Source organism: Macrotis lagotis, chromosome 3, assembly GCF_037893015.1.
Source record: "Macrotis lagotis isolate mMagLag1 chromosome 3, bilby.v1.9.chrom.fasta, whole genome shotgun sequence".
In the NCBI taxonomy this organism is placed as follows: Eukaryota; Metazoa; Chordata; class Mammalia; order Peramelemorphia; family Peramelidae; genus Macrotis; species Macrotis lagotis.
The window spans coordinates 176,981,750-177,004,460 of NC_133660.1; the positions used below are offsets into that span (position 1 = coordinate 176,981,750).

At 36.2% G+C, this 22,711-nt stretch overlaps 1 long non-coding RNA gene across 1 annotated transcript; it reads right to left on the reverse strand.

Moving 5' to 3' along the window:
* Window positions 1–3,158: 3,158 nt before the first annotated feature.
* Window positions 3,159–21,789, reverse strand: LOC141518010 (uncharacterized). The gene is made up of 3 exons (XR_012477052.1): window positions 21,741–21,789; window positions 12,818–12,952; window positions 3,159–3,201 (listed from the first exon to the last, which is right to left on the reverse strand). It is a non-coding gene; the product is annotated as an uncharacterized LOC141518010 (long non-coding RNA).
* Window positions 21,790–22,711: the final 922 nt, after the last annotated feature.

Consider the following 22,711-nt stretch of genomic DNA (forward strand, 5'->3'; position numbering starts at 1 on the left):
AGCCTAGGTGTAAACTGAGTTTTCCTTAAAATGGTAGGAAATAGGGACAGAGCCAAGATGGCAAGAGGAGAAGAGCCTCTCTTAGGTGCTCTTGCCATAATATTTCAAAAATCCTAAAATTATGACTCTAACTAAATTTTTGAGAGACAGAACTCACAGAGGGACCAAGTGAGGTAATTCCCCAGAACAAGGTAACCTGGAAAATAGTGGAAAGGCTCCATTCCAGGGGGGTTAGAGGATCAGACCACCAGAGTGAAGGAACTTCAGCCTCCCAGAGGCAGCCCCAGGAAACCTGGGAGCCTGCCCTACACCCTAGGGAGCACTGGGCACAACTGGGAAGATAGGGGTGGGGGGGACCTCTGCCACACAGTGAGCAGTGTGGCCACGGCAGTCCAGATGCAGGAAAAGGAAGCAGGCAGGAGCCAGTAAGCAGGAGCCCCCAGGCAACTGAGCCTTGAGTGCTCAGCCTACCAAAGGTAGGAGAGTGGAGAGAGACTTCCGAGGTCTGTCCTCTGTACCTAGAACAGGACTCTGGGGCTCTGACAATATTCAGATCTTGATCACAGTCTAGGATTTCCATAGAACAGCAGCCCCCCCCCACCTCAGCCCCATGGCAGAGGGGAGCACTTGTGTTCATTCACAGACCAGGAGGGAAGGCAGAGCTTCACTCACACTGAGATCCTTGGGGGGGGGGGGTGTCCCAATAATACTCAAAAGCTCAGGGAGCACCCCAAAACCAGGCACAGGCTGGGGAAATGAGTAACAGAGAAAAAAGAGGAACATAATTGAGAAATACATTATCTATGATCCCAAGAAGGATCAAAATATTCAATCTGAAGATGAGGAAGTACAAGCTTCGGCATCTAAAGACTCCAAGAAAAATGGAAATTGGGCTCAGGCTATGACAGAGCTCAAAAAAGATTTTGAAAATCAAGGAAGATAGAAGAAAAATTGGGAAAAGAAATGAGAGAGATGCAGGGAAAAGCATGAAAAAGAAGTCAGCAGCTTAGTCAAGGAGATCCAAAAAAAATGCAGAAGAAAAATAACATGTTAAAAACCAGCATACGTCAAATGGATAAAACAATTCAAAAAGTTACTGAGGAGAAGAATGTTTTAAAAAAGAAGAATTGGCCAGATGGTTAAAGAGATAAGAAAGCTCTCTGAGGAAAACAAATCCTTCAGATATAGAATGGAGCTAAAGGAAACTGTTGACTTTATAAGAAGTCAACACATAATACCTCAACGCCAAAAGAATGAAAAATTAGAAGAAAATGTGAAACATCTCATTGAAAAAACAACTGATCTGGAAAACAGATTCAGGAAAGATAATTGAAAAATTATTGGGATACCTGAAAGTCATGATCAGGAAAGGAGCCTTGACCTCATTTGTAAAGAATTCCTACAGGAAAATTGCCCAGATATCCTAGAAGCAGAGGGTAAAATAGAAATTGAGAGAATCCACTGCTCTCCCCATGAAAGAGATCCCAAAAAACCCAACCCCAAGGAATATTATAGCCAAGTTCCAGAACTCCTCAGTCAAAGGGAAAATATTACAAGCAGCCAGAAGGACACAATTCAAATATTGTGGAGCTGCAGTCAGGATCACACAGGACTTAGCATCAACTACATTAAGGGCTCATAGGGCTTGGAATATAATATTCCAGAAAACAAAAGAACTCAGAATGCAACCAAGAATCAACTACCCAGCAAAATTGAACATCCTCTTCTGGGGGAAAGATGGACTTTCAGTAAACCAGGGGAATTTCAGTTGTTCCTGTTGAAACAACCAGAGCTGAACATAAAGTTTGATCTTCAAATACAGGACTCAGGTGAAGCATAGAAAGTGAAGGAGAAGGGTAAAATATGAGGGACTTAATGATGATGAACTGCATGTATTCCTGCATAAAAATGATACTGATAATACCCATATGAAACTTTTCATTTAATAGAGTAGGCAAAAGGAACTTTTATAGATGAAGCACAGGAGAGAGCTGAATTTGAAGATATATAGTGTAAAAATGTAGTCAATAGCTAAAAGGGAAATGTAATGGGAGTAAGAGAAAGGATAGGCTAAGATATTTCGCATAATAAGATTTTTTTTATTGCAATGAGCTATTGCAATGATATGGAAAGGGGAAGGCAAGGGGGAATGAGGGAACCTTCACTCTCATCAGAGGTGGCTCAAAGAGGAAACAGTATATATACTCATTGGAGTATAGACATCTAGAGTAAAAAGGAGAGAAGAGAGACAGGGGAAGGGGGGAATGTGAGTGATGGAGGAGATGGTGGAGCATGGGGGAGAATGGCTAGATATAATACATTTTCTTTTTTACTTCTTGCAAGGGGCTAGGATTAGATGGCCTGTCCAGGACCACAGGGCCAGGTGGTTGCTGGGCCTAAGGGGTGGTATGTGGGTTTGGGGCCTCTTGGCCCCAGGGCCAGTGATCAGTCTGCTGAGCCACTCAGCTACCCTACAGCACATTGAAGAAGATGAACAGAGTGAAAGGAGAGAGAAAATATAGTACATGGTAGTGGAGAGGTATGAATGGAGGGAGTTGCGATCAGCAATGGCAATGGTGGAAAAATATGGAAGCAGCTTTTGTGATGGACTTATCATAAAGAATGTGATCCAACCATGACAGAGCTAGTGGTGTTGGAACACAGACTGAAGCACTTTTTTAAAATTTAAAATTTTTTTTTTCTCTTTCCTTTACTTTATTGCTCATGAGAGTCTATATTTTGGGGGGGGAGGGGGTATTATATTTACTCTTAAACAAGAATAGTTTAGTAATGTATGAAAAAATCATTTGTACAAAAAAAATATTAAAAAAAAGAAAAAAAGGGTAGGAAATATCTACCTAAAACCATCAGCAAACATTGTCTGTTTTCCAGAGATAAGCTAGAAGCCTTTCCAATAAGATCAAGAGTGAAACAAAGTTGTCTGTTATCACCAATATTATTTGACATTATGCTAGAAGTTCTAGCAATAGTGATGAGAAGAAAAGGAAATTGAAGGAATCAGAACAGGCAATGAAGTAATAAAATTATCTCTTTTTTTGTAGACAATATGATAGTATATTTGGAAAATCTTAGAGATTCAGCTAAAGAGTTAATTAAAACAATTCATAATTTTAGCAAAGTAACTGATATAAAATATACTTACACAAATCATCAATATTTCTTTATATCACCAACAAAGTCCTGCAGGAAAAAAGAGTAAGAGATATTTCATCTAAAATAACCATAGGTAGTATAAAATACCTGGGGGTATACCTGCCAAGACAAATCTAAGTACTATATAAATGTGATTAACAGCACTTTTTTTTAATACAAATGAAGTCAGATTTAAACAACTGGAGAACCACTGTTCATGAGTGATCAAAATCATCATAATAAAAATGACAGTTCTACCTAAATTAATCTACTTATTCAAAGCCTATCCTAATTAATTTATTTTTAAAAATTATCTAGAAAAATTAATAAAATTAATTTTAGAAGAATAAAAAATTCTGGAATGTCAAAAGAATTAATTTTTTAAAATATAAAGGAAGGAGGTCTAGCAGTACCAGATTTAAAAACTTTATTACAAGGCAGTAATTGTCAATTATCTGGTACTGGTTAGGAAAAAGAATGATGGATCAGTGGAATGAAGCAAGCATACAAAATTAAATTATTTTAATAATCTGTTCAATATAAAGATTTGAACTTTTGGGTTAAGAATTTGGTAAGAAATTATTGGGAAAACTGGAGGAAATTAGGTATAGACATATCATTTACCAATAAAAGATCAAAATGGATATATGACCTAGACATAAAAGGAGATATTATAAGTAAATTGGAAGAACATGGAGCAAATTACCTAATTAATTTGTGGATAGGAAAAAATGTTATAAATAAAAAAGAGTATTATGTGATATAAAATAGCTAATTTTGATTACATTAAATTTAAAAGGTTTTTACAAATAAAACCACTGTATCTAAGATTAGAAGGGATAGAAGGGAAGTAAAAAATTGGGGGGGGGATTTATAGACAGTTTCTCAGATAAGGGCTTCATATCTCAAATATATAGAGAAATTTGTCAATTTATAAGAATATGAGCAATTTCCCAGTTGATAAATAATCGAAGGATATGAACAGGAAATTTTTGGAAGATGAAATAAAAGTTATATATAGTCACATAAAAAATAATCTAAATTATTATTGATTAGAGAAATGCAAATTAAAACAACTTTGGGATACCATCTCACACTTATCAGATTGGCTAAAATAGAAGGGGGAAATGGACAAATATCAGAGGGGGGTGTGTGGAAAAATTGAGACAATAGTCCACTATTGAGGAACTGTGAATTGATCCAACCATTTAGGAGAACAATCTGGAATAATGCCCAAATAGTTCTATCATGTTAAGTACCACATTATACTTCTTTATTTCAAGACAAGAGTCAGGTAAGAGTCCCATATAGTAGCATGGGCCCTTTGTGATACATAAATCTGGCACAATTTTTGCATTAATCAATCAGCAAGCATTTATGAAGTATCTGTTTGATGTCAAGCAGAGTGTGCTGGGCTCTAGGGATGTAAAATGAGGTATTCCTGTTTATATGGAGGTTGTATTCTACAAAGTCACATTTAGCATAATTATTTACTATTTTTTTTGTTTCAGATGCTCTGAAGAACAGCATTCACATTCAGATAGTCCAAAGAACAGCATTTACCCTTGGGGAGGTCCACTGAAGCAACATGTTTAGATCAAATAAGTCTCTCTTCAGACTCTTCCATTTTGTTCCCGTTTTTATATTAATGTTTGGGAATAAAATTCAGCATTCAGGGGACAGGGTGCAGTGGATATAACACTGGCCCTTGAGTCAGGAGGACCTGAATTCAAATCTGTCCTCAGATACTTAATAATTACCTAGTTATGTGACCTTGGGCAAGTCACTTAACCCCACTGCCTTGCAAAACCCCCCCCCAATAAAATTTAACACTCAGTGGAAAATGAAATTACTATCAATTTCTCTAAATAGTTTTCTCAGTTATGTGCCAAGACATTTAACATAGAAATAACAGTTGTACACTATTGTTCTATTAGAAACCAGGAGGGATGGGAATTCAGAGAAGCCTGGAAGGATTTGCATGAACTGATACTGAGCGAGATGAGCAGAACCAGAAAAATATTGGACACCCTAACAGCTACTTGGGGGTGTTGGTCAACCTTAATGGATTTGCTCATTTCATCGGTGTAACAATCAGGAACAATTTTAGGGTATCTGTACTGGAGAATACCATCTATATCCAAAGAAAGAATTGTGGAGTTTAAACCTAGACCAAAGACTATTACCTTTAATTTAATTTTTTTAAAAAGGTATCATATGTAATTTTGCTATTTATATATATATTTATATATATATATATTTATATATATTTTTTTCCCTTAAAGATATGATTTCTCTCTCAGTTTTGATTAATGTATAACATGGAAGCAATGTAAAGATTATCAGACTTCCTTCTATGGGGGAAGGGGGGAGGGAATCAAGATAGGGGAAAAATTGTAAAATTCAGAACAATTTTAAAAAATTTTTAAAAAAGAAATAAAAGTTGTAGATTTGTTAGTTAAACAACATAACTAGGTTTTAGACTGAGGACTTCAAATTTCTACCAAAGTGAATAGGTTTGATATTTTCTCATAATAATATCAAATACCTTGTTAGGAATATTTTCAAATTCATCCAGGACCCAGAATACTTGGATTTATGTCCCAGTGACTTGTGGGAAATTTCTTTCATATCTAGATATCTCATTCAAAGAATTTGATTCTCTGCCAATTTATAAGCAATTTGGTAATCAGTCTCAACTGGACTTCCTAGGACTGAGTGCCTTAAGGATTTTTTAATCCATTGCTCATTTTCAATTAAGTAAACTTTTGCTAGTGTTAAGAGATCTTTATGGAAATTAAGTGGAATCAGAGAACCTCCAATACTTCAGCACCAAGAAACTGCACATTGTTTTCTCATCAATATAATAAGAATAATTCATTCAGTTTTATTTTGGATGTATCTGTTAACATAATGATAATATTTAATTATGGGCATATATATTAAATGTGAATGTTAAATGAAGACAGGATGGAGATAAATGTTCCTTTTTTAAAATTTCTTGTCAAAAGTGAAAAATTCAAGTTTACTAAAGTATACTCTGAGCAATATTGAAACATCTTAAAGATATGCTATAAAATTATTCAGTTTTGGGGCAGCTAGGTGGCGCAGTGGATAGAGCACCGGCCTTGGAGTCAGGAGTACCTGGGTTCAAATCCGACCTCAGACACTTAGTATATTACCTAGCCGTGTGGCCTTGGGCAAGCCACTTAACCCCATTGCCTTGAAAAAAATCTAAAAAAAAATTATTCAGTTTCTTTGGCAAATATCCATTAAATATTTTACTATTGTGTGTGAAATTGATGAAGAAATATTTAACTATTCTGGGTATGTTCTGAAAATTCTGATATAGAACATGTTAATAATGATGTTTTCAAATTTTTTTACATGTAGAGATCAAGAGAATATTTCAAATATGAACATAAAAATGTTAATATCAGGTATGTATGTTATATATGCCTTCCCTTCTAATTCCAGACTATCTCCATCTTTGAACTTTTCTAATAGTCTAATAATTTTTCAAACGTGAAAACTTAAATCCCTTACAAATACTTATTTTTACAAAAAAAAAATGGGCGGCTAGGTGGCGTAGTGGATAAAGCACCAGCCTTGGAATCAGGAGTACCTGGGTTCAAATCTGATCTCAAACACTTAATAATCACTTAGCTGTGTGGCCTTGGGCAAGCCACTTAACGCCATTTGCCTTGCACAAAAACCTAAAAAATAAAAAATAAAAAAAATTGAAGCAACTTTCCAAAATAGTTCATATGATGGGAAAAAAATGAAGTCTCTGAAATATCTGGATTTAAGTCAGAATTCCATCAGTTACAATCAATGAGGACAAGAAACTACAGTTAAACTAAAAGTCTATTGGTCCTAAATTTGTCTTTCAGTGAGCTCAATGACTCTGTCTCAAGCACTATAATTAGTAATTCTTATGCCTAAGGCAATTGCAAGAAAATTTACCCCAGGAAAAACATCAGGAAATGCCTTTCCAATCAACTTTTATAGGCAAATTCCTTTGATATAGGAGGCAGTGAGAAATAACACATCTATGGTAAGAGAAAGCTCAAGACACCACAAGATAATTTGGGGGCGAGGCATTCCTGGGGCCAGTAAATAGGAAGGATTAGGTCATGAAGGAATTCATCTGGAGTATAGCTACCATTAGGAAGAAACCATCATGTAACTTCAACTTTTATATAATTATTCTTAAAAAACTATTAAATCAGGTGGCTAGGTGGTACAGTGGATAGAGCACCGGCCCTGGAATCAGGAGTACCTGAGTTCAAATCCAGCCTCAGACAATAATTACCTAGCTGTGTGGCCTTGGGCAAGCCACTTAACCCCATTGCCTTGCAAAATAAAGACAAAAAAAAACCCTATTAAATCACTCAATCAACAAGCATTTATATTTTCTATACAATGACAGAAGTGAAAAAAAAAGTTCTTCCCTCAAAAAACTTGAGTTCTGTGAGGGAAGAAGAGAGTATAGCTTGTATAAATATAGGTATGTGAAAAATATATGCCAGGTGATTTTATTTAGGCTATTGTAGTTCTTTGTCCTTCATTCCTGAAGAGGACCATACATCAGGAAGGTGAGATGCAAGTGAATTTAATCTGGGTTAAGTGTTTGCTGTGTTAAATCACTAGCCTTACTTTCTCATCTGGAGCCATCTGGTTCCAGTGGCCAGATAGCATTAGCAGTAGGTAGGATCAGGAGAAACTTACACTGTTGAAGATGAGTCTTGAAGGAAAGTAACAGTGAGGAGGAAATGCATTCCAAGCACAGGAGACCAAAAATGCAAAGGAATAGTGACAAGAAATGGCGTTTTCTTCATGGAACATTAAGATGGTCAGTTTTACTAGACTTTAGAACTTATGAAGGAGGAGGTAATGTGTAATGAACTTGGAAAGAAAATTTGAGCTAGGTTGGATAGAACTTTAAATGTGAAAGGGAGGTGTTTGAAACTGATATTTTAGATACTAATAAGTTATTGGTACTTATTGAGAAGGGAAGGGACATAGTGTTTTATGGAAAACCATCTTTTAGGAAAACTATGGACAATGTCTATATAAAGAAAGGCATGGAGGTGGGAGATATTGAGGAAGGAGAAATGACCAAGCTTAGAACTAAGGGGATGTGATATTAACTGAGGATGACACTCAGCTTCTACATGATTCTACTTCTACATAAGAAATAACAATGAGAGATATCCCAAAATGGAATGGCTTCCCCAACTGGATCAGTATTTGACAGTAACATTTTGAAGGGGATTCCTGATTACAAAAATGTTCAGGTTGGACTTGGTGTCTTCTCAGGTCCCTCATATATCTGAGAGTCTGGGATTCTATTCCAAGAGCACAGAAGCCAGATTATGAAAAATATTACAGATTTTTCATAATAGAAAGTGAGGGCATATTTCCAGTTTCCACAAGGCAGATGGAAATGCAAATAAAACCTAACTTGTGCAACCTATGCTGAAAAGGCATAAATAAACTCTGTTCTTTGCCAAAAGTTGTTACAGTTCCTGTAACTCAGTGATCCTGTTTTCTTTGTGATGCTTGCATTGAAACTGAAGAATTTAACAGTTTCCTAAACCAGACCTCAGGATTTCATAATCACGCTTCCAGTCAACCAGTAGAACCAGATGTATATGCCCAAGGCGTGAGGTCTGTAGACTAAAGGAAAAGTCCACTTAAGAAAGAGAGTAGAGGGGTGGCTAGGTGGCACAGTGGATAGAGCACTGGCCTGGAGTCAGGAGTACCTAGTTCAGATCGAGCCTCAGACATTTAATAATTACCTAGCTGTGTGGCCTTGGGCAAGCCACTTAACCCCATTGCCTTGCAAAAACCTAAAAAAAGAAAAAAGAAAGAAAAAAGAAAGTAGAGCATTTTGAATTTTCCTGCCTACAAGGAGTTTTATTAAGAGACAACTTGGAACATTTCTGAAAAGTTTTTTTAGTTTCCTTAGAGGAGTCAAAGAGACTACCATGATATGAACACTGGTGGCTCAGTGGGTAGAGCATTGAGTGGGGAATCAGGAAGGCACATCTTCATGAGTTCAAATCTGTCCTGAGATGCTTACTAGCTGGGTGACCCTGACCAAATAACTTAACCCTATTTACCTTAGTTTCCTTATCTGTAAAAGTTCTCTTTTGCAGTGGCAAAGAGGAAAATAAGGGGATGTCCATCAGTTGGGGAATGGTTAAACAAGTTATGGTTTATAAATGTGATGGAGCAGTACTATTCTGTAAGAAATTGTGAGCAGGGACAGCTAGGTGGCCTAGTGGATAGAATACTGACCCTGGAGTCAGGAGGACCTAAAGTCAAATCCAGCCTCAGGCACTTAATAAATACCTAACTGTGCAACCTTGGGCAAGTCACTTAACCCCATTGCCTAGCCAAAAAAAAAAAAAGAAAAGAAACCATGAACAACCAGACTTAAGAAAAGGATGATAAGACTTAAATGAACTGATGCTGAGTGAATTCAGTGAGCAGAACCAGGAGAACATTGGTCACATTAATAGCAACAGTGTGTGATGATCAACTATGAAGGACTCAGCTCTCCTCAGCAGTTCAGTGATCAAGGACAATCCTGAAAGACTTATTATGGAAAAATGCCATCCACATCCAGAAGGGGAAGAAAAATTATTGTGTCTGAAAGCAAAGAAAAACATACTTAGTTAATGTTTTAACTTTTTTATGTTTTTCTTTCTTTATCATTGTTGTGTTTCCCCTTAGTTCTAATTTCTCCTTCACAACATGACTAATATGGAAATATATTAAACATGATTTACATGTACAACCTATGTCATATTGTATGTTATCATGGGGAGGGGAAGGGAGGGATGGCAGTAGAAAAATGTGAAACTCAAAAGTTTGCAAAAGGATAAATGATGAAAACTATCTTTGCATGTAATTGAAAAAATAAATTAAAAAGCAACATTGGAATAAATGACAAGGCTTGCTTATCTTAAGGACCATAATAATGTCTTATCTAAACATTCAATCATTAAAACATATAAATTAATCAAATAAAAAAATGAGCTGGAGAAGAAATTGACAAATGAATCACTCCAGTATCTTTGCCAAGAAAACCTCAAATCGGATCTCGTAAAGTCAGACACGACTGAAATGACCAATAGCAGCAACAACAGAAGTAGCTATATGTACCTCCCCCTTATGGGAAAAAAAATCCTATATTGTCCAAAGTGTGTTTCAAAAGAGAGGTAGAGTGGTGAGAAGGATAGAGAACCAGCTTCAGAATCAAGGAGAAATAGGTTCAAGTATTGACTATAGCACATATGTATGACCCTGTGCAAATCACTAAACCTCACCTTGCCCTAGAGAACTCTATATGACCATAAGTTACCTATCAGTCACAGATCTTCATTGATGAGGGAATTTAAGATTAGTAAGAAATGCTATGAAAAGGTATTTGAGTCATTAAAAATAGCCTAATTATTTAAAACTTTCCTTCTGAGTATGGTCCTGTCCAGATGGATAGATTGAATGTCTTTTCCTGGTCTTTTCCCCATATTTTGGATTTTGTTTTCTTAATTTGTCTTTCCCTCCAACTTCTTTAATTAAAAAACAAATATAACAAAATTTTGAGAAATATAATGGTTAGAAATATAATAATCTCATGTCAAATATACTAGCTATTTAAAAAAAATTCAGATAATCTGTACTTGGTTAATTCAGAATCCATTCCTATCCTGGACTCTTATGTTTGAATTTACGAGATTTTTGATGCAAAATAAGCTTTTCACAGTCTGAGATCTACACTATTTTTTAAAAAATTACTAACTAGAAAATTATCAACAGCATGAGCTTTTTTCATATACAAATAAAGCCATGTGTTTGTTTGATCTTCCTTAAGCTTTCTGCTGTATATTTTTAGAGACTTCATAGATACTTTTTTCTTTGAATAGTGTCATTTCTCTCATATTACTTTCTCCTTCCCAAAGCCTTCTTTTGTAAGAAATATAGTCAAGCAAAACAAATTTGCTATTTTGATTGTATCTGAAAATCTGTCTCCTTCTGTACCTTCACAACCCCCCACCCCACCCCACAGTAGTAGAGGAATTCTTCATTATTAGTTAGTTATAGGTAATATTAGTTATTGCAACAAACAGAGTTCTTGAGTTTTCAAAGCTGATCTCATTTACAATATTATGATAATCGTAAAAATCATTCTTCTTGTTCAGGTCATACTGTATCCTTTCATTTAAGTCTTTTCAGTATACTTCCAACCTTGTCATAGGGTATATTCTTTTAAATAGAATGCCATAGACTCTTTATCAATATTCCACACAATATTTTTGCATCAGTATTCATTAGAAATATTGACCTAATTCTCAAAACAGCCCATTTAGTTTTGGGGTTGTTCTAATTGTGAGGAAGATTTTCTTTTCTTTTTCTTTTTTTGGCAAGGCAGTGGGGTTAAGTGACTTGCCCAAGGACACACAGAGTTGGGTAATTATTAAGTGTCTGAGGTCAGATTTAGCTCAGATCCTCCTGACCCCAGGGCTGCTGCTCTATCCACTGAACCACCTAGCTGCCCCAAAGCCTTTCTTTACATCAAGCTGAACTCTCTAGCTCCTAACCATTGCTCCTGGTTTTGTCCTCCAAGGCCAGATCAGTCAGAACAGTCTAACCTCTTTCCCAACTTTTTGTTATTTGGTTGTTTTCCAGTCAAGTCTGACTCTTCATGACCCCATTTGGGGTTTTCTTGGCAAAGTTTCTAGAGTAATTTATCATTTTCTTCTCTAGCTTACTTTACAGATAAGGAAACTGAGGCAAACAGGATTAAGGGTCACACAACTAGTAATTGTCTAAGGATAGGTACAAGGGGGCTCAGACACTTGACAGGTACTAGTTGTTTGACTTTGGGCAAGTCACTTAGCCCTGATTGATCCCTATCTGGGAGTGGACCTGTTGAGGCTGGTGACTTTGCACAATGCCCCCCCCACACACTCAAATCAATTCACATGTATATCATGGAATCACCTCTCTGAAGTCATGGTCTCCTTCAAGAATGAAGGAAAAACAACTACAAGTATTTGAGATCAGATTTAAGCTCAGGAAGATGACTTCAGGCTCTCTTTCCCCTGTATCACTTCGCCACCTCCTCTTCCAAATATCTATTTTTCTAAAATGCAAACTATGTAATAGAGATTCATGGAACAATCAACTTTTTCTCTTCTACTTTGTATATAGAAATATATTTTTGGTGTCAAGTCAATCAATAAACATTTATTAAATGCCCATTAAGTACCAATCAATCATCAATCAATAAATTACAAGATAGCCCTGGAACACACAGTCTAATAGGGAATACAATAAGCAAACAAATCCGTATAAAGAAGCTGTATACAGGAAAAATAGGAAATCATTGGAAGAGGAGAGGCATTAGAATTAAGATGGGTTGGGATATGCTTCCAGGAGAAGAGAAGATTTTAGATAGGATTTGACAGAAGCCAGGGAAACCAGGAGGTGATGATGAGAAAGAAGAAAACTCCAATATAGGATACAGTCAGAGAAAATGCCTGGAACTGAGATGGAGGTGTTTTGTTCAAGGAGAAGCAAGGAGACTAGAGTGACTGGATTGAAGTGCAGGATTTTAAAAATAAAACTGAAAAAAAGAAAGCAGAATAACCTGTTGTTTCCTCCGGAGTTGAATTCTTTCCAGCTTAGCAGAATCTGCTGGAATTTGTATTCCACAATACTTGTCATAGGCTTTGAATACCCAAGATGATGTCAGTCAAGGCTATAACAAACATTATTTGTGTCTCTGAAAAGAAGCAGAAATTATATTTAGAATTGGGGAAAGGGATCCCAGAGGAGTTTTTCTGGGGCATTGCTTCAAAGTTCCTAGAGCTTCCTCTGTTAAATACTCATTCTTGCTAACCAGGAGCTAAACTCAGTTATTAATGGACTGCTAAACAGCAATTAGGAGCACCCTCTAAACTTCATGAGATCAAACATCTAGAACCTGAAGGAACTTCAGAGGCCATCTGTTTCAACCAACCCATTTTACAAATGAAGAAACTGAAAACCAGGGAGGTTGAATAATTTGTTCAAGGTCACATAGGTATCAGGATTCCTATCAGTAATTATTTGGCAGGATTTGAACCTAAGTCCTCTGATTTCAGAATATCGTTTCTTTTATTTTTCTAATTTTAATTTTTTTGTTCTGAACCAAAACATTCCCAAAAGGCATTTTCACATACATAGAACACAAAAAAGACATTTCTCCACAAAACTGAATCTCTGTGTCATCTTTCTTTTAATGCATAATTCCACATAATGTTTCAAAACTGTTTTGCTTGTATGACTGTACTTCCTTCTGAACTTCCTCCTCTTCACTTCTGTGCATAAAAAAAAAGTTTTAATAGCCCTCTTTTTGGGAGGTGGGGGAGGGGTTATTACTAGTAGACTTTTCTCTCAACTTTGCCCACAGTTAAAAAAATAAAAGAAAGAAAAAATATTGTTAATAAATAAGCATAGTCAAATAAAATTAATCTATACAATGGCATGTCCAAAAATATTTCACTTTTTTACACTTGAGTGTGTTGAGTGTTATTTGAGTCTGTTACTTCTCTGTCTCTCTAAGATGGATATTGGGCTTCATCTGGGCCTATGGTTGATCATTGCATTAAACAGAATATATAAGCATTTCAAAATTGTTCTCCTTGACAATATTGTTACTGTTGTATAAACTGAGCTAGCTGATCTTTAATACCATTTCATTGCTAAAATTTCATAACATTATGAAATTGATTTCTAAGATGTTATTCCAGAACATTTCAGGAGATGGCACAAGAACCCAGCCAACTATGATTCCCTTGAATGAGGGCTTGATTTTTCAGTTCTCTTCCCTTTTCTCAGATACTTGGACAACTCCTGGAAGAGAATGGTGACTGATGGCTTTTTCACATTAAATCAAAACAAGCAGTAAATATTATTGTCTATAAACAAACTATCAGCTAAGTGTAGGAGATAATAAAGAACAACAAAAATCTGCATTGGTAGGACATGATCATTTCAGAATCATCCCATATTTCTGCATAACTGTTCCTGGAAGGAAAACTAGCCTCTGTCTGGCTTATTTACAACTATTTTGACCACACTAACCCTTCCCAGTGCTTAACCTCAAAAATTTCCTCCTCTCCTATACCTACATTCATTCCTTAGATTTTTCAGTATCTTCTCTCTTCTTTTTATAAAATCAAGTCATTGTTTATGCTTCATCCTTAATTTTGTTACCATTATATCTTAGTTGTTCACCACCTTTTCTGTCTTTTTTCCTTTCACATTCTTTTTCTCTCAGAGCCCATTCCAGTTTTTTTCCTGTTTTTCCTTCTGTTCTTTCTCTTTTTTTTTTTTTTGAATTCCTTTACTCTTTGTGGCCTCATTAATCCCATCTCCCCACTGTTCTCCAATTTCTTTATTTTTATTTCACATCCTCAATTTCTCTCTTCCTTCCTCCTCCTCCTCCCCCCACCCCCAGCTTCTTTGCTCCCTTCTCTGAGAAGGCTTTGAACTAACTGGAGAATCAACAAACATTGGCAATTATCTGATGAGTATAGTAGGATCTTCAGCAGAGATAGCAGGATTATTTTGGGGAACAGTCAAAGAGTCCACACCTGGTTTCAAGCCAAGTGAAGAGAGAAAGGGAAGTGAGAAGAATATCAAATACTTATGATTGTTAGGGAGATCTTCTCTGAGGGAAACAGGTTTTATTCTGCTACTATTATGGTTAGATACTTATTAGCTTAATTAAAACTCTTCATCTGAGTGCTAGCTAAAGATATGAAAAATTTATTGTGACTCTTCAAAATTAGTTAACCCTCTTTTTTTTAACCTTAATTGTTACCTATAGTCGTCTATTTGTTTGAACTTCCCTTCTCCTTTATTTTTGCATATTTGTGGTTTTAAACAAATAAGAACTTATTTGAATTTAGCAAGTTAAGTTAGAATTTCCCAGTCTTTCCTCTTTTGGCTTCAGTCAGTGTTTTCACACATAGATTCAGGAAGTTAAGGTCTAAGATTATATTAACATTTGATTCAAGCAATACTTAATAATCACTGTTAAAAGAAAGTTCTGAATTATAAATAATGATTATACTTCATATTAGAAGAAAAAATAAACTTCCTGAGACTTCTTTTATTTGGTGACTACTGGTTATATGTGTGCATGTATATTTTTTGTATATAACATACCTACTATATGCATGATACTATACAATATAATAAACGTTATAAAGCATAACATTAAATAGTCAAAAGCATCTATGAGTTTATCATTGTGGATATCCTTTCCAATCACCCAGCCAGCCAGTGGGGCTCTTGTCTATCTATTGCTTCCCATAAGTACAAATGTAGGGAATCCTTTCAACTATCATGGAGCAATCCCCCTTGATATTATGAGGATGCTGTTGAAGACACTAGGCTATCTATCAGTTAATCCTTACTCATATATTTGTTGAATATATTATATAGATGCATATACATGCATATAGATGTATATATACATGTAGATGTATATATATATTAGGAATGAAGCAGATATGTATTTATTAAATACTTACTATCATAGACAGGATGTAGGTACTATTATTATTCCCATTTTACACATGAGTAAACTGAGGTAGAAAATAAATGACTATACCAGGGTTCACACAGCTAATAAATGTCTGAGGTCAGATTTGAACTCAGGTCTTCCAGACTGGAGGCTCACCACTCTATTAACTGCACACACACACACACACACACACACACACACACACACACACACATCTACATGTTTTTTTCTGAACCTGTGATTTTATTGCTATGGAAAGCTTCTGGTGAAGAGTTTCCTGTACTACTACTACAAATCAATTTATAGGCCTGAGCACTGTGATGAGAAGTGACTGCCCCAGGGATATACAACCAGTTAGTATCAGGGACAAGACTTGAATCCAAGCCTTCCTCACTCTGGTCAGCTCTCCACTCACTGTCCCATACTGCCAGTCACAGAGATTTACTGTAATATTTTATTTACAACATATACACACATGCGAATATTTTCTCCTCAATTCTTATGTGAAACATAAATCGATCAGGGCATTTGAGTTTCTGACTGCTCTTTTTCCAGCTAGGTATCCATGAATAGACATTGAGGTGAAGGGCACATAATTTAGGGTCTGGGGGATGCAATGGAGGATAAAATAGGACTTCTACCTTTCAGGGGCTTACATAACTGATTGAAAAAAGTACCCCAAGGACATAATGATTCATCCTGGTGGTAGCTTTTCTTTAGCTTACTGGTTTAGAGAGTAGCTTGAGGCTCAGAGAATTAAAATGACTTCTCCGTAGTCAAACAATTGGTGTCAATGATAGGACTTTCTGACTTTAGATCCTACACTCATTCTACAATGCCATACAACCTTTCTAACAATCAAAGACAACAATGATAAGCACCAGGTGAGGGGAACAGACAATAACATTGATATGAGAGTTCAGAAGAGGGATAGATCACTGTGGACCAAAGCCATAGACTTGAACTGGTTTCTTAAGAATGTAATAAGGGGCAGCGAGGTGACACAGTGGATAAGGCACTGGCCCTGGAGTCAGGAGGACCTGGGTTCAAATCTGACCTCAGGCACTTAATAATGACCTAGCTGTATGATCTTGCTTAACCCCATTGCCTTGCCAAAAAAAATAAAAAAGCAAAACTAAGAATGCACTGAGTTTTAGACAATTTATCAGTTGTTGAATGGAAGGTCAGGTATACTAATTTGTTGATGTAGAGCTATCAGTTCTAGAAAACAATTGGGAATTATATAAAGAAAGTGTTCATAGCCTTTGACCCAGTGATCCTACAACCTCCTATACCTTCAAGGAAGTTATTGATTGCAAGAAAAGACTCATATGTACAAAAATATTCATGGATAAGCTAGTTGTAATAGTAAAAAGTTGGAAACAAACTTCCAAATGATTAAACAAACTTCTACATAAAACTGTTATTGCCTCATAAGGAATGATAAATATGAAAAATTCAGAGAAACTTAGTAAAATCTAATGAAGACAATACCAGAGGACAACAAAACAAGCAAAAATAATGGACAAAGTTGGATTCATATAATAAATTAAATGTTTTACCTCTCTGTTTTTAAAAAACTCTAAATGAAAAAAAGTGAAAATTGGAATGTACTCTCAGTCACAACCACTCTAGGTTTTGCTAAACTGTTCTCAGGTAATGCATTTTGTAGAACAATTTTATTTGTAGGGATATATCTAATTTGTCAAAACCAAAAGTTTCAATTAAAAAAGGTATTGAATTAGTATGAAATTTGAATGTAGTGTTAATATTCCATTTGGGATTAGAATTTTAGGGTTTAGCCAATACAAAACAAGAGTGACTAGATTCTATAATCTGGTCATTGTAATCAAACAGAAAAGAACCAAATAGAAGCTGGTACAAAGGAAAGACGTAGGGTATCAGTTTCTCACTACCAACCAAGCACAAAAACCTTATGAAAGGGTTTTTGACATCTGAGAAGAGAGTGGTCTAAAGTGGAGGGTTATTGCAAATACAGGAAATGGAATTCAAATCAGTTCTACCCAACACCACCTAATATGTGTCATCAATAGTGTTAGACCCTGGATCTAAAAGAACAAAAATGAAATTCTTTGTCTTTGAATAACTTACATTTTAGTTGTGGGCGGGTCAGGAGGGGGATAATATGAACACCAGTAAGTAAATGTAAGTAAAGTAAAACCAAAAGAAAATAAATAAGCAAAAGTAAAAACAGTTACCCACAGCAAATTAATTCAGAGGAGGAGGGCACTAACAACTGGGGAAAGTAGATAGGGGGAATATAGGAAATAATATTTGGGATTAGCTTTGAAGGGAATTGCTGTTGTTCAACTATTTCAGTCATGTCTGACTCTTCATGACCCCATTTGGGGTTTTCTTCACAAACATACTGGAGTGATTTACCACTTCCTTCTCCAGTTCATTTTACAGATGAAGAACTGAAGTAAACAGGGTCACACAGGTAGTGAGGGTCTGAAGTCAGATTGAACTCAGGAAGATGAGTCTTCCTGACTCCAGACCCTGTACTCTATATTTTTGTCACCTACCTGCCCTTGAAGAAGACTAGAGATTCCAAACTAAGAAGTGAGAAAAGAGAGCATTCTAGACATGGAAAACAACCCAAACAAATGAACAAATATGAGTCGTAGAATGTTGTCTATGGGAAAGCATGAAGCAGAGAAATGTGTAATTGGTAGAAAGATAGTTTGGAGCTAGATTATGAAGGGATTTAAATGACAAACAATAGATGTTTTGTATTATTCAAGACGTATAGCTAGTTCCCTGAATAAAGGAGAAGATGGAATGTAGTTTGTAAGTACCAGTAAGAAAACTAATAACTGGGGCGGCTGGGTGGCACAGTGGATAAAGCACCCACCCTGGAATCAGGAATACCTGAGTTCAAATCCAGCCTCAGGCACTTAATAATTACCTAGTTGTGTGGCCTTGGGCAAGCCACTTAACCCCATCTGCCTTGCATAAATAAAACAACAAAAAAAAAGGAAAACTAATAACTTACTTTGCTATTCTGTAGCATCTTCAGGTATTTTGGAATAGGGTACTCATCCCTTCAAAGACCAAGAAAGTCTTACTCTTTCACTAAAGTCCTTTCTAATAACAGATAAGGTAATAAATTCTGTTCTGTTCATGATATTGCTCCAAATATAAAGAAATCAGAATTAGCTAGCAATACACAAACTTTTAATTAGGATAGAGAGCCAAACCTCTCCAAATATTAGGAATTTTTCATACTTGGGATTCTAGCTATTGTAATTACATTAATAAATCTTTCTCATAAGTGCCATAAAATAGCAGCTATTTATTTATTTATTTATTTAAATTTATTTATAAATCTGTAATTTATTTATTAAAATAGCAACTATTATATTTCACCTAGATCCAAAGTGAGCTAAGTGTTATTACAGGGTGTGACTGAGTAAATCTGCACATGCATATGAGAATGGAAAAGGTCAGGGGAAAGACAAGTAAGGTTTGGGTGATGAGGCTAAGTGGCTTTTTGTTCTCTCTTTTTTCCAGCAATGGGAAGGAGCAGAAAGAATACTTTCCATAATACCATACACATATGGTGAAAATATTAGACTTTTGTCTTTTGGTTTCAGAGAGAAGAACTGGGAATACAGGGGGAGAGTTTCAAAGAGATGACTTTAGGCACAATATCAGAAAAAATCTTCTTAACAATTAAAATTGTCCAAAGATAGAATGTTCTCATTTGAGAATTTATAGTTCCCCCTTCATGTTGGTCTTCTCTCAGAGGATGTCTGTTCATTTGTAACTTTTCATTTATACTTTTTTAGTATGGTTTGGATTAGATGGCCACTGAGGTTTTTGTGAGTTTAAGATTTTTATGAACTGCTAAGGGATTGAATGAGATTGATGACCATGAAAGTGGAGACAAAGGGATAGATACAAGAGGTGTTGGATGCAGAATCAGGTTTTCACAACTGGTTGGATATAGGAAGGGAGGATGGGGGAGAGAAGGTATAAAGAAGAGTGGAAAGTCACTGGGAAGATACTGATATCAGGTAAAAACAGGGAAATTAGGGAGAAAGGCAGTTTGGGAGAGAAGATAGTGAGTTGTATTTTTTTTTACATTCTAAGATTGAGGTGTCTATGGGACATGGTAGTAAAGATATTTAGGAGGCAGTTGGTGATTTGGTACTGGAGTTGAGGTGAGAGACTAGGGCTGAATGTATTTATTTAGAGGTCCTTGATATAGTGATGATAATGGAACTCCAAAGTCTCAATGAGACCATAGACAGCTATGAAAAACTGAATAAAGAGGTATGTCTGGGGCATAAGCAGAAGGGGACAGGTTGAGATTAAAGGACAGATAGAAGGGCTTGAGTTTTCTAAAACAGACTGATGGAAAATCTAGATAACATAAAAGTGATAGAGGGTGGTGTGTGTTCTTGTATTTTAAAACTGGGAGCATCACCTAGTAATTGCAATGGCCTGTGAAAAAATTCTGTCATTGAAGGCAAAATGAAAGCCAATTTCAGGTCATGAAATAATCAGAATCCATAATAAAGTTAAGTCATTCACTGTGGAGAAAAGAAGATGGAGCAATTAGAGGAAATTAGATAGTAGAAGTAACAATTTAAAGATAAGGAGCCAAAATTAAAAGCATAAGAGCAAAGTGAATGTTTTCACTCCACTGTGAAGATATGAAAACACGTCTTAAGATCTGGTTCAAAGGTTTCTACCTCCCCTTAAAATTTGTTGTTAAACTAAAGGATTTCAATTTTTATTTTTTTATTTTTTTAGTTTTGTGCAAGACAATGAGGTTAAGTGGTTTGCCCAAGGCCACACAGCTAGGTAATTATTAAGTGTCTGAGGTTGGATTTGAACCCAGGTACTCCTGACTCCAGGGCTGGTGCTCTATCCACTACGCCACCTAGCTGCCCCCAACATATGTACTTTGATGTTTCTAAAAACATTCTGGCTTCCAACTTCATCCATCTTCTCAGCTTCTTACACCTTGGTCAGACAAAAACACTCTTGATCTCAGCACTATCTACAAATGTCCCATGTCCATAGACTAGAATTTTCTAATTCCCTTGATTATAATCTGTCATTCTCTCTTCTTTCTCTTCATCTCTTCTAACCCAATTCTTTGTCTTGACTGTGATCTATTAATGCCTTCACTCCCTGCTGAGGTTACCACCTCTGTGCTCCCCAATCTCAATTCCATGGTTGGTTAACCAGTTGAACGTTACTCTGAACTCTGCTTCTTGAACTTCTTATCTTATTATTCTCACACCTTTACCAACTCCAGCCCTCAGGGATTCCTACCATTTACCACCTCCACTACTATTCACATGCTGTTAAACAATGCAGAAGGAAGTTGTGAGACTGGGTACTGATTGGGTTTATTAATTTTTATTATCCATTCAGACCCTCATATTTCTCCCTAAGTATTTTTTTTTAGTTTTTTTTTTTTCCCCAAGGCAATGGGGTTAAGTGGCTTGCCCAAGGCCACACAGCTAGGTAATTCTTAAGTGTCTGAGACCGGATTTGAATCCAGGTACTCCTGACTCCAAGGCCAGTGCTTTATCCACTACACCATATAGCCACCCCTCCTAAGTATTTCTTAATGAAATTGTCTTAAAACTCCAAAATTCCTCTTCATCCCCAAGCTTCCTTTGACACTCCTTTCCCCTTCAACAGAGGATTTCATCTCAAATTTTACTGAAAAAAATGAATGCCTTTCATTTGGAGCTTCTTTTTCCTTCTCTACATCTCAAAATCATCTCTATCTTTACTCCAGTCTCTGATTAAGAAGTAGCCCTTCTCTAGACAATTTTTTCTATTTGTGCCCTTGATTTTATTGTCTCCCAATTCTGCTGGTAAACTGCCCCCATAATTATTTTCCCCCCCTCTCTTTAATCTTTAATCTCTTCCTTTCTAGTGACTCCTTCCTTATCGCCTGCAAACATATCCAGTTGCCTTATCCTTAAAAACAAAAATCCAAACTTACCGGAGCCTGCCATCATTTTTTCCAACAAGCTGCTCTCCTCAAACTTCCCTTTCACAGCTAAACCAGAAAAAACTTTCACTCACTGCTTTCATTTCCCATTCTCTCACTTCTCAGACTCTTGAAATCTGGCTTCCAAATTAACTTAAACTTCTCTAGCCAACAATTTCTAAATTGCTAAATCTTTATCCCCTTTGATCTATCTTCTGTATTTGACACTATTGACCACCCTCCCCCTCCTAGCTCTCTTTTCCATGAGTTTTTGTAATTTCCCTTTTTAATTCTCCTGCCTGCCTGCCTGTCAATTGTTTCTGAATTTTCTGGACCTTTATCAATGCCTCACTCACCATAAGTGTCCCCAAGGTTGAGTCATGAGTCCCTTTCTCATTTTACATCAACAACTCTCATAGGTTCAGTTATATAGTTATAGATAAAGATAGAGAGAGAGAGACTTTATATAGGTAGACTCCAGATGTATATTGACAATCTTAGTTTCTTTCCTGAATTCCAGTTCCACATCACCAATTACCTAACATACATTTCTTTTTTTTCTTTCCAGGTTTTTGCAAGGCAACAGGGTTAAGTGGCTTGCCCAAGGCCACACAACTAGGTAATTATTAAGTGTCTGAGACCGGATTTGAACTCAGGTATTCCTGACTCCAGGGCCAGTGCTTTATCCACTAAGCCACCTAGCCGCCCCCTAACATACATTTCTAATGGGACCTAATGTACCAATTGAGTTTGCTTCAGTTCCTTCAAAGAGAATTTCAAACTGAAACTCAATAAGTCAAAAACAGAACTCAATATCTTTCCCTCAAACCTCCTCTTCTGAATTTCTTTTTTCTGTCAAGGACACCATCATCCTTCCAGGCACCCAGGTTTTAACCTCTATGTTTTCTCCAGGTCCTTACTCTCCCTCATCTCACATAACTAATTATTTCCCAAATGTCATCAATTTTGTTTCTGAATTTCTC